The 10191-nt window shown below is 40.6% G+C and overlaps 1 gene segment (V, D, J or C); it reads left to right on the top strand.

Annotated features, from left to right (window-relative positions):
• Positions 1 to 4561: 4561 nt before the first annotated feature.
• The window catches only part of LOC122497153, a 102184-nt gene continuing 96554 nt past the window's right edge, over positions 4562 to 10191 (top strand). The window contains exon 1 of the V gene segment in view: positions 4562 to 4566.

The following is a 10191-nucleotide window of genomic DNA, read 5'->3' as shown; positions in this document are numbered from 1 at the left end:
TAGCGAATGCTTTGAGGGAACATGTATTTTATGACCTTCAGCACAGCATCCTCCAAGTGTGAATTATGTCCCTGTGGGTGATGTCACAGTTCGGGGCGTCTGTGTCCTCACTGGCCCCAGGGTAGGGCTGTCTGCACTGGGGGCTGGACCTGCAGAAGCCCGTCCCCTGCTGTGGTCCCCACTGGAAGCCACCTGACTTCATGTCACCTGGTCCCCAGGCCAGACCCGTCCTCCTAGACGGGATGGTCTTGTCCCAGAGTCAGGGATGCCAAAGGCAATTCCTTCTTAAAGTCAAAGATAGACACTGAACACAATGGAAGGGAAGGTACCCTCCAATCCTGTTCATGGGGTCCCCAGGCTGGGGTCTGTCACCAATGGGGGAAAATATTTTATGAAAATAAACATTCTGCTGGAATTCTAGAACTCTGTGGGTTGAGGTTGTTCCCCACTTACTAGGGTAAGGATAGGAAATATGGGGGAAATGTGCCCGAGGAAGTTTCTCCTAAATTATGGTACCTGGTAGTTTTTTGTGAAATCTTATGCTTTCATCATGTGACTGCTCCAGGGGACTCAGAATTCATTCATTCTATTTTTATTTTATTTTTATTTCATTTATTGTATTTCTGATCCTTATTCTGCGCATGGCCGAGAGGTACTTTAGAAGAGTCGATACGCAGATTTCTGCAAGCCCTGCAGAATGAAGCCAGTTGAAGTTTCAAACAGCACTTGAACCTTGGCTTACCCTTGGCTCCTGCCTAGAAAAGGCCACATGGATGTGTAGGTCACCAGTGTGCAGCTGTTGCTCCCCTGGGGCAGGAAGTTACTGTTTTCACTTACAGATGCGGACAGAGACTGTACTTTATGATCAGGCCAGGAATGGCCACTGACTACTCCATTCAGTCCTTGCCTCTTTGTTGTTTGGTACAATTCGTGTTAACAACTGGAATAAAAAGAGGGGGTCAAAGGGAATTTCAGTTAATTTAAAAAAATCAGCTTGAGTGATTGAATTCTGATTTTGCTTCTCCCAGAGGGTATAAAATTCTCTTGTTCAAAATTTGTGTAAGCATTTTGTAGATTCTTGCAATAGCTGAATATGGAAGCAACATTGAATTTGGGATTCTCAGGCTCCATTTTTCTGCGAGTAGACTAGCTTTTCTAAATAAACAAAAATCCAAAGAAAATTATTTTCTTTTTTCTCCTGGAATATTAAATTCAGTTTCTCTCTTTCAAGTCCCACATTGTATGTTCAAAGGCAGTGTCGATTTAAACTTAAAAGACTGGAATGCCCATGTCTCAAGAGAACCAGCCTCTCTTACAAGGTCAAACAGATTATGAAAACAGCGATTAAATTTGCAGACAAGCTGTGGCTTCTAGGAGACCGTGATAGCAGGGACTCCCATTTCTGCAAGGGCGAGCCTAGGGAGGGTCTTCAAGGAGGTGAAAAACTTATCAGGCAGAGATGTTCAGTAGGCAATAGAATTATTGTCTCACTTTGTCCAATCAGTCTGGACATGGCAGCGAGTTTCCCATGGACAGACAAAATGCCTTCATCTCCAGCACATGATTTTCTCACCTGAGAGATGAATCGTATATCTCTATAGGATTTTTATATTGATTTCAAGAAAAAGGAAACAAAACTAAATCAAATAGTTGGATACAGATTCATATGAAGCCGATGAAAAGTGACATCTTGAGAATTCAGAAAAGTCAGGTATGTAAACATATCTGGTTCTCAGTGCTTTCAGAGAACCTATACACTCAGAGGATTAAGCACATGCACTGAGCCTTCCCAGACCTCCCTGCACATCGGGAGTCGTCCTCTCATGGGTAAAACATTGTAGTTATTCAGGAGAGATGGACACATTTAATCCCAGGGGCCTCAGGGGCAGGAATCCCCTCTAGTTCACCTATGGTTGGGGGTGCTCCTTAATGGCTGGGTTGATCTCAGTGCTCTGACAATGACATCACTGGGTCTTTAATCAGGAAGAACCTCTATTTGTGTCCATGGAAGGAAGAGGCCTTTGTGTATCTCTAAGCTTGGACAAAACAGTGTGGGTTTGGACTGTTTGGACCGACAAAGTCTACAGAACACGGTGCCCACAATGTGTGGGAGTATCTTACTCCCCACTTGTGACGGGACCACAGACTCAGAAGTTCCATCTGCAAGACCGCCTTCCCACGTCACCCCACCTCCACACCAGCTTTCAGTTTCACTGAACCCAAACTAATGTCCTCCGACAACACAGACAAAATTACAGTAAAAGCCACCCGTATAAGTTTTCTTCTCATTCAGCTGATGATGGTCACGTATAGAGATACACAGAGCCGCTCTGTTCCCTACTCAGACCCCATACGTCCCTTCACCAGATGTTATTATTTCTGTCCAGGCTGGAATGACTGACTTGGTTCAAGGGCCGATTTGTTGTCCAGGGCACAGAATGGTTTGTTAGAACTCAGAGTGTCACCCTTTCTGTCTACAGGTAGTAAAGGAAAACCGTGAAGCCTGTGTGACCAATTCTATAGGATGCTACATGTGTTGTGTATTTCAGAGCAACAGACTATGTGACAAAACAATCAGCCAGAATCAGAGACTCTTAAAAGACTTTTTTTTACATTAATTTCACAGGAAATAACAAAACTCTCTGATACCGAAGTATGGCAAAGAATACTTTATAAAAGTAACCTTTTCAAGAATTGCCTTGTAACAAAGAAAACACACGTTTCTCACAGTTACTACCTTTCTCACAATGCAAGCTTCAGTTTGGGTGATCAGTTTCCAAGCCTGCAATAGCAAAGCTCCACTAACTTGGTGGTCAAAGGGGCAACATTCTCTGATGTTGGAGCTCTGGTGGCAAGAAGTCTGAAATTAATGCTGTTCAGCAGCTCTGACCCAGCACCTAGTTCCCTGGTGACCATCTTCCATGAAAGTCCATGGAAATGTACAGGATACACTGAAACTTGAAAGGAATGCTGTGTCTCTTGTTCTAACATCATGGAATCTCCTTTTAAACTGGGAACTCATGGGGGCGCCTGGGTGGCGCAGTCGATTAAGCATCCGACTTCAGCCAGGTCACGATCTCGCGGTCCGGGAGTTCGAGCCCCGCGTCAGGCTCTGGGCTGATGGCTCAGAGCCTGGAGCCTGTTTCCGATTCTGTGTCTCCCTCTCTCTCTGGCCCTCCCCCGTTCATGCTCTGTCTCTCTCTGTCCCAAAAATAAATAAACGTTGAAAAATAAAAAAAAAAATAAACTGGGAACTCATGGCTGTGGCTGCCCAAAATACATGACAAGAAAGAGTAGATGTGGGAAGAGATTTTCTAGAACTATTCGGAAAAAAAAATAATTTAAAATGATTTTTTGTTCATTTTGTTTCATCATATTTACTGCTAGAAACACATTTCCTTTGCCCTTTTCTCTTGCCTTAAACAGAACTATCAGTGGAGAACACTTTTGCACTTTGGGGGGGAATGCAAACTGGTGCAGCCACTGTGGAAAACAGGATGGAGTTTCCACAGAAAATTAAAAATAGAGCTGCTGTAAGAGGGAGCAATTACACTACTAGGAATTTATCCAAAGGGTACAAAACTGCTGATTTGAAGGGGCACATGCATCCCGGTGTTTATAGCAGCACTATCAACAATAGCCAAAGTATGGAAAGAGCCCAAATGTCCTTCGACTGATGAATAGATAAGGAAGATGTGGTATATATATATATATATGTATATATATATATATAGTGGAATAGTACTCAAACATCAAAAAGAGTGAAATCTTGGGGCGCCTGGGTGGCTCCGTCGGTTGGGTGACCGACTTCGGCTCAGGTCATGATCTCACGGTTCGTGAGTTCGAGCCCCGCGTCGGTCTCTGTGCTGACAGCTCGGAGCCTGAAGCCCGCTTCAGATTCTGTGTCTCCCTCTCTCTCTACCCCTCCCCTGCTCACATCCTGTGTCTGTCTCTCAATAATAAATAAACGTTAAAAAAAAAATTAAAAAAAAAAAAAGAGTGAAATCTTGCCATTTGCAACAAAGTGGATGGAACTAGAGTGTATTATGCTAAGCATAATAAGTCAAGTCAGAGAAAGACAAATGTCATGTGACTTCACTCATGTGCAATTTAAGAAACAAAACAGATGAACATAGGGGAAGGGAAGGAAAAATAAGATAAAAACATAGAAGGAGGCAAACCATAAGAGACTTCTAAATGTAGAGAACAAACTGAGGGTTGTTGGAGGGTTGTTGAATGGAGGGACAGGCTAAATGGGTGATCGGTATTAAGTAGGGCACTTGTCGGGATGAGCATTGGGTGTTATATGAAGGGATGACTCCCTAAATTCTACTCCTGGAACCAAGTAACACTATATGCTAACTAACTGGGATTTAAATTTTAAAATAAGTCGGGGCGCCTAGGTGGTTCAGTTGGTTAAGCGTCTGACTTCCGGCTCAGGTCATGATCTCACAGTTAGTGAGTTCGAGCCCTGCGTTGGGCTCTGTGCTGACAGCTCGGAGCCTGGAGCCTGCTTCGGATTATGTGTCTCCCTCTCTCTCTCTGCCTCTCCCCCACTTGTGCTCTGTCTGTCTCTCTCAAAAATAAATTTAAAAATGTGAAAAAAACTTTTTTAATTTTTTAAGTAAAACAAAGCCTTCTTTTTGATCAAAGAAGAATTCTTATAGTATTTTGCATTTTCTGAATTCTTAAGGGCAACAGATTATGAGATAAAAGAACCAGTTAAAATGGCAGACTTTTAAGGGAGGTATCAATTAATTTTCACAGGAAGTAGCGATATTTTATGGCATTCAAGCATCTTGAAAAATATTTTGTAAAAATAACATTTTAAGAATCAATGTGTGGGGCGCCTGGGTGGCGCAGTCGGTTAAGCGTCCGACTTCAGCCAGGTCACAATCTCGCGGTCCGTGAGTTCGAGCCCCGCGTCAGGCTCTGGACTGATGGCTCGGAGCCTGGAGCCTGTTTCCAATTCTGTGTCTCCCTCTCTCTCTCTGCCCCTCCCCCGTTCATGCTCTGCCTCTCTCTGTCCCAAAAATAAATAAACGTTGAAAAAAAAAAAAAAAAAAAGAATCAAGGTGTAATTAAAAGGAAACATGACGGGTTTCTTGCTGTTACTCATTTTCCCATAAATTGGGGTCCATACTGGAGTGTAGGTAAAACCGATTAATTTATACCTTTACAGAATGATCCTTTAAAACTAGGTTAAGGTATATGATATTGTTCTTTTTCTGTTTTTATCTTTGTTTTCATGTTCAATTCAATTGTTTTTTTTTCTTTTTCAACTGCATGTCTTTTTGACTTCTTACTCCAGGATGGTTAATTAGGAGTCCGACATATTCTCAAGACCCAGAATTGAAGTAGGTAGCATAATAAATAAAAGTCAAAGAAACACAGAAGTTCCAAAAGGTAAGGAAAGAAAAGATAAATAAAATTGTTGCTAGTGAAATATGAGACATTTATTGTAATCCTGTCTCCTTACCATAATTTGTTACTGGCCACCCAGATTCTTACCATAGAGCTCAACAGTGAAAAAACTATATCATTTTTACCCAAGATATTTTCCAACCTTGTTAAAAATTCTTATTTTGTTTATTTTTTCAAAAAATCAACTCTTGGTTTCATTGATCTGCTCTACAGTTTGTTTAGATTCTATAGTGTTTATTTCTGCTCTGGTCTTTATTATTTCTCTTCTTCTGCTGGCTTTGGGGTGTCTTTGGTGTTCTGCTTCTATTTCCTTTAGGTGTGCTGTTAGATTTTGTATTTGGGATTTTTCTTGTTTCTTGAGATAGGCCTGGATTGCAATGTATTTTCCTCTCAGGACTGCCTTCACTGCTTCCCAAAGCGTTTGGATTGTTGTATTTTCATCTTCATTTGTTTCCGTATATTTTTTTAATTTCTTCTCTAATTGCCTGGCTGACCCATTCATTCTTTAGTAGGGTGTTCTTTAACCTCCATGCTTTTGGAGGTTTTCCAGACTTTCTCCTGTGGTTGATTTCAAGTTTCATAGCATTGTGGTCTGGAAGTGTGCATGGTATGATCTCAATTCTTTTATACTTATGAAGGGCTGTTTTGTGACCCAGTATGTGATCTATCTTGGAAAATGTTCCATGTGCACTCGAGAAGAAAGTATATATTCTGTTGCTTTGGGATGCAGAGTTCTAAATATATCTGTCAAGTCCATCTGATCCAATGTATCATTCAGGGCCCTTGTTTCTTTATTGATCCTGTGTCTAAATGATCTATCCATTATTGTAAGTGGATTATTAAAGTCCCCTGCAATTACCACATTCTTATCAATAAGGTTGCTTATGTTTGTGGTTAATTGTTTTATATATTTGGGAGCTCCTGTATTTGGCGCATAGATATTTATAATTGTTAGCTCTTCCTGATGGATAAACAAAATTCATAAACCTCAAGCCAGGGTTTTCAAAAAGAAAAGGGAGATGACCCCAATAGATAAAATCATGAATGAAAATGGAATTATTACAACCAATCCCTCATAAATACAAGCAATTATCAGGGAATACTATGAAAAATTATATGCCAACAAACTGGACAACCTGGAAGAAATGGACAAATTCCTAAGCACCCACACACTTCCAAAACTCAAACAGGAAGAAAGGAATACTTGAACAGACCCATAACCAGCAAAGAAATTGAATCAGTTATCAAAAATCTCCCAACAAATAAGAGTCCAGGACCAGATGGCTTCTCAGGGGAATTCTACCAGACATTTAAAGCAGAGATAATACCTATCCTTCTCAAACTGTTCCAAAAAATAGACAGAGAAGGAAAACTTCCAGACTCATTCTATGAAGCCAGCATTACTTTGATTCCTAAACAAGACAAAGACTCAACAAAAAAGAGAACTAACTACAGGCCAAAATCCCTGATGAATATGGATGCAAAAATTCTCAATAAGATACTAGCAAATCAAATTCAACAGCATATAAAAAGAATTATTCACCATAGTTAAGTGGGATTCATTCCTGGGGTGCAGGGCTGGTTCAACATTCGCAAATCAATCAGTGTGATACATCACATTAATAAAAGAAAAGATAAGAACCATATGATTCTGTCAATCGATACAGAAAAAGCATTTGACAAAATTCAGCATCCTTTCTTAATAAAAACCCTAGAGAATGTCGGGATAGAAGGAACATACTTAAACATCATAAAAGCCATTTATGAAAAGCCCACAGCTAACATCATCCTCAATGGGGAAAAACTGAGAGCTTTACCCCTGAGATCAGGAACACGACGGAGATGTTCACTCTCACTGTTGTTGTTTAACATAGTGTTGGAAGTGCTAGCATCAGCAATCAGACAACAAAAGGTAATCAAAGGCATCAAAATTGGCAAAGATGAAGTCAAGCTTTCACTTTTTGCAGATGACATGATATTATACGTGGAAAACCCAACAGACTCCACCAAAAGTCTGCTAGAACTGATACATGAATTCAGCAAAGTCGCAGGATACAAAATCAATGTACAGAAACCAGTTGCATTCTTATATACTAATAATGAAGCAACAGAAAGACTAACAAAGAAACTGATCCCATTCACAATTGCACCAAGAAGCATAAAATACCTAGGAATAAACCTAACCAAAGATGTAAAAGATCTGTATGCTGAAAACTATAAAAAACTTATGAAGGAAATTGAAGAAGAATAAAGAAATGGAAAAACATTCCGTGCTCATGGATTGGAAGGATAAATATTGTTAAATGTCAATACTACCCAAAGCTATCTACACATTCAATGCAATCCCAATCAAAATTGCACGAGCATTCTTCTCGAAGCTAGAACAAGCAATCCTAAAATTTGTATGGAACCACAAAAGACCTCGAATAGCCAAAGTAATTTGGAAGAAGACCAAAGTGGGAGGCATCACAATCCGACTTTAGCCTCTATCACAAAGCTGTAATCATCAAGACAGCATGGTATTGGCAAAAAAACAGACACATAGACCAATGGAATAGGATAGAAACCCCAGAATTAGACCCACAAAAGCATGGTCAACTAATCTTTGACAAAGCAGGAAAGAATATCCAATGGAAAAAAGACAGTCTCTTTAACAAATGGTGCTGGGACAACTGGACAGCAACATGCAGAAGGATGAAACTAGACTACTTTCTTACACCATTCACAAAAATAAACTCAAAATGGATAAAAGACCTGAATGTGAGACAGGACACCATCCAAACCCTAGAGGAGAAAGCAGGAAAAAACCTCTCTGACCTCAGCCACAGCAATTTCTTACTTGACACATCCCCAAAGGCAAGAGAATTAAAAGCAAAAATGAGCTATTGGGACTTCATCAAGATAAAAAGCTTCTGCATTGCAAAGGAAACAATCAACAGAACTAAAAGGCAACCAATGGAATGGGAAAAGATATCTGCAAATGACATATAGGACAAAGGGCTCGTATCCAAAATTTATAAAGAACTCACCAAACTCCACACCTAAAAAATAAATAATCCAGTGAAGAAATGGGCAGAAAACATGAGTAGACACTTCTCTAAAGAAAACATCCAGATGGCCAACAGGCACATGAAAAGATACTCAATGTCGCTCATCATCAGGGAAATACAAATCAAAACCACACTCAGATATCACCTCACGCCAGTCAGAGTGGCCAAAATGAACAAATCAGGAGATTATAGATGCTGGCGAGGATGTGGAGAAATGGAAACCCACTTGCACTGGTGGTGGGAATGCAAACTGGTGCAGCGCTCTGGAAAACAGTGTGGAGGTTCCTCAAAAAATTAAAAATAGATCTACCCTATGACCCAGCAAGAGCACTGCTAGGAATTTACCCAAGGGATACAGGAGTACTGATGCATAGGGGCACTTGTACCCCATGTTTATAGCAGCACTTTCAACAATAGCCAAATTATGGAAAGAGCCTGTATGTCCATCAACTGATGAATGGATAAAGCAGTTGTGGTTTATATATGCAATGGAATACTACGTGGCAATGAGAAAGAATGAACTATGGCCTTTTGTAGCAACATGGATGGAACTGGAGAGTGTGATGCTAAGTGAAATAAGTCATACAGAGAAAGACAGATACCATATGTTTTCACTCTTATGTGGATCCTGAGAAACTTAACAGAAGACCATGGGGGAGGGGAAGAAAAAAAAAGGTTAGAGAGGGAGGGAAGCAAACCATAAGAGACTCTTAAAAACTGAGAATAAACTGAGGGTTGATGGGGGGTGGGAGGGAGGAGAGGGTGGGTGATGGGTACTGAGGAGGGCACTGAGGAGGGTACTGTTGGGATGAGCACCGGGTGTTGTATGGAAACCAATTGGACAATAAATTTCATATTTAAAAAAATAAAAATAAAAATAATAATAATAAATTCGTATTTTGAAGGATTGCCCTGAAGATAGTCAAGCCAAGATCTCTTTGAGAAGCTTATCGAGAACTGTGTTTATTTGTTTGTGTTCTTTGGCAATTAAGTATGACTTTGGGTTAGTTACCCAAGAATCCCCAGAGGCACACACTCAACTTTTCAATCGCTCTAGGCTGGTTTCTTTGTTTTGTTTTGGGTGACAAAGGACAGTGACTACCCTTGTGAAACAATTTAAAATAAGCTCCATTTTTCACAAGTTGTTCAATCCATCATGACTGGCATCACTGACGAGGGAAGGAGATTCAGGCGGATGTCCTCTTTGAATGACCCGAGGTATGGTGATCTGATGCCCCTGAGCCATGGCTATCTTTGAGGGAAATTGCAGGGAAATATCAGTCATAGGAAAGGGTTACCCCAAGATGTTAAAACAGCATCTCCGGTTCTTGCTCTTCTCACATACAAATCTCCTTTTGAACTCTAGGCTCATGGCCATGGCTGTGACTCATTCAGGTCGGGAAGAGACTCAGGTTTTCACACAGAGGGAACAAGAACCTGGAAGACCTGAAAGAACCTGTCCTACATGATGAGAAAGACTGTATGGGAGGAGTTTTTCTAAACACTAAGAAGGAAAAATAGTCCTTGTTTATGTTATGCCATTATCTTAGGCAGCTCTTCTGTTAAGAAATTCCTTTGATTAATCTGGTACATGACGGGTAAGTATGATGGGATACAGCCCATCAGTTGCTGTCCAAGAATCCTACATTCACTGCCTGATACATAAAATCTTCCCTGTCTTCCTCTTAAATTGGGCTATTAGCTCTCTATATGTAGG

This window comes from Prionailurus bengalensis, chromosome A3, assembly GCF_016509475.1.
Source record: "Prionailurus bengalensis isolate Pbe53 chromosome A3, Fcat_Pben_1.1_paternal_pri, whole genome shotgun sequence".
In the NCBI taxonomy this organism is placed as follows: Eukaryota; Metazoa; Chordata; class Mammalia; order Carnivora; family Felidae; genus Prionailurus; species Prionailurus bengalensis.
Note: the sequence above shows the minus strand (reverse complement) of the source record. Positions and strands in the feature narration are given on the sequence as shown.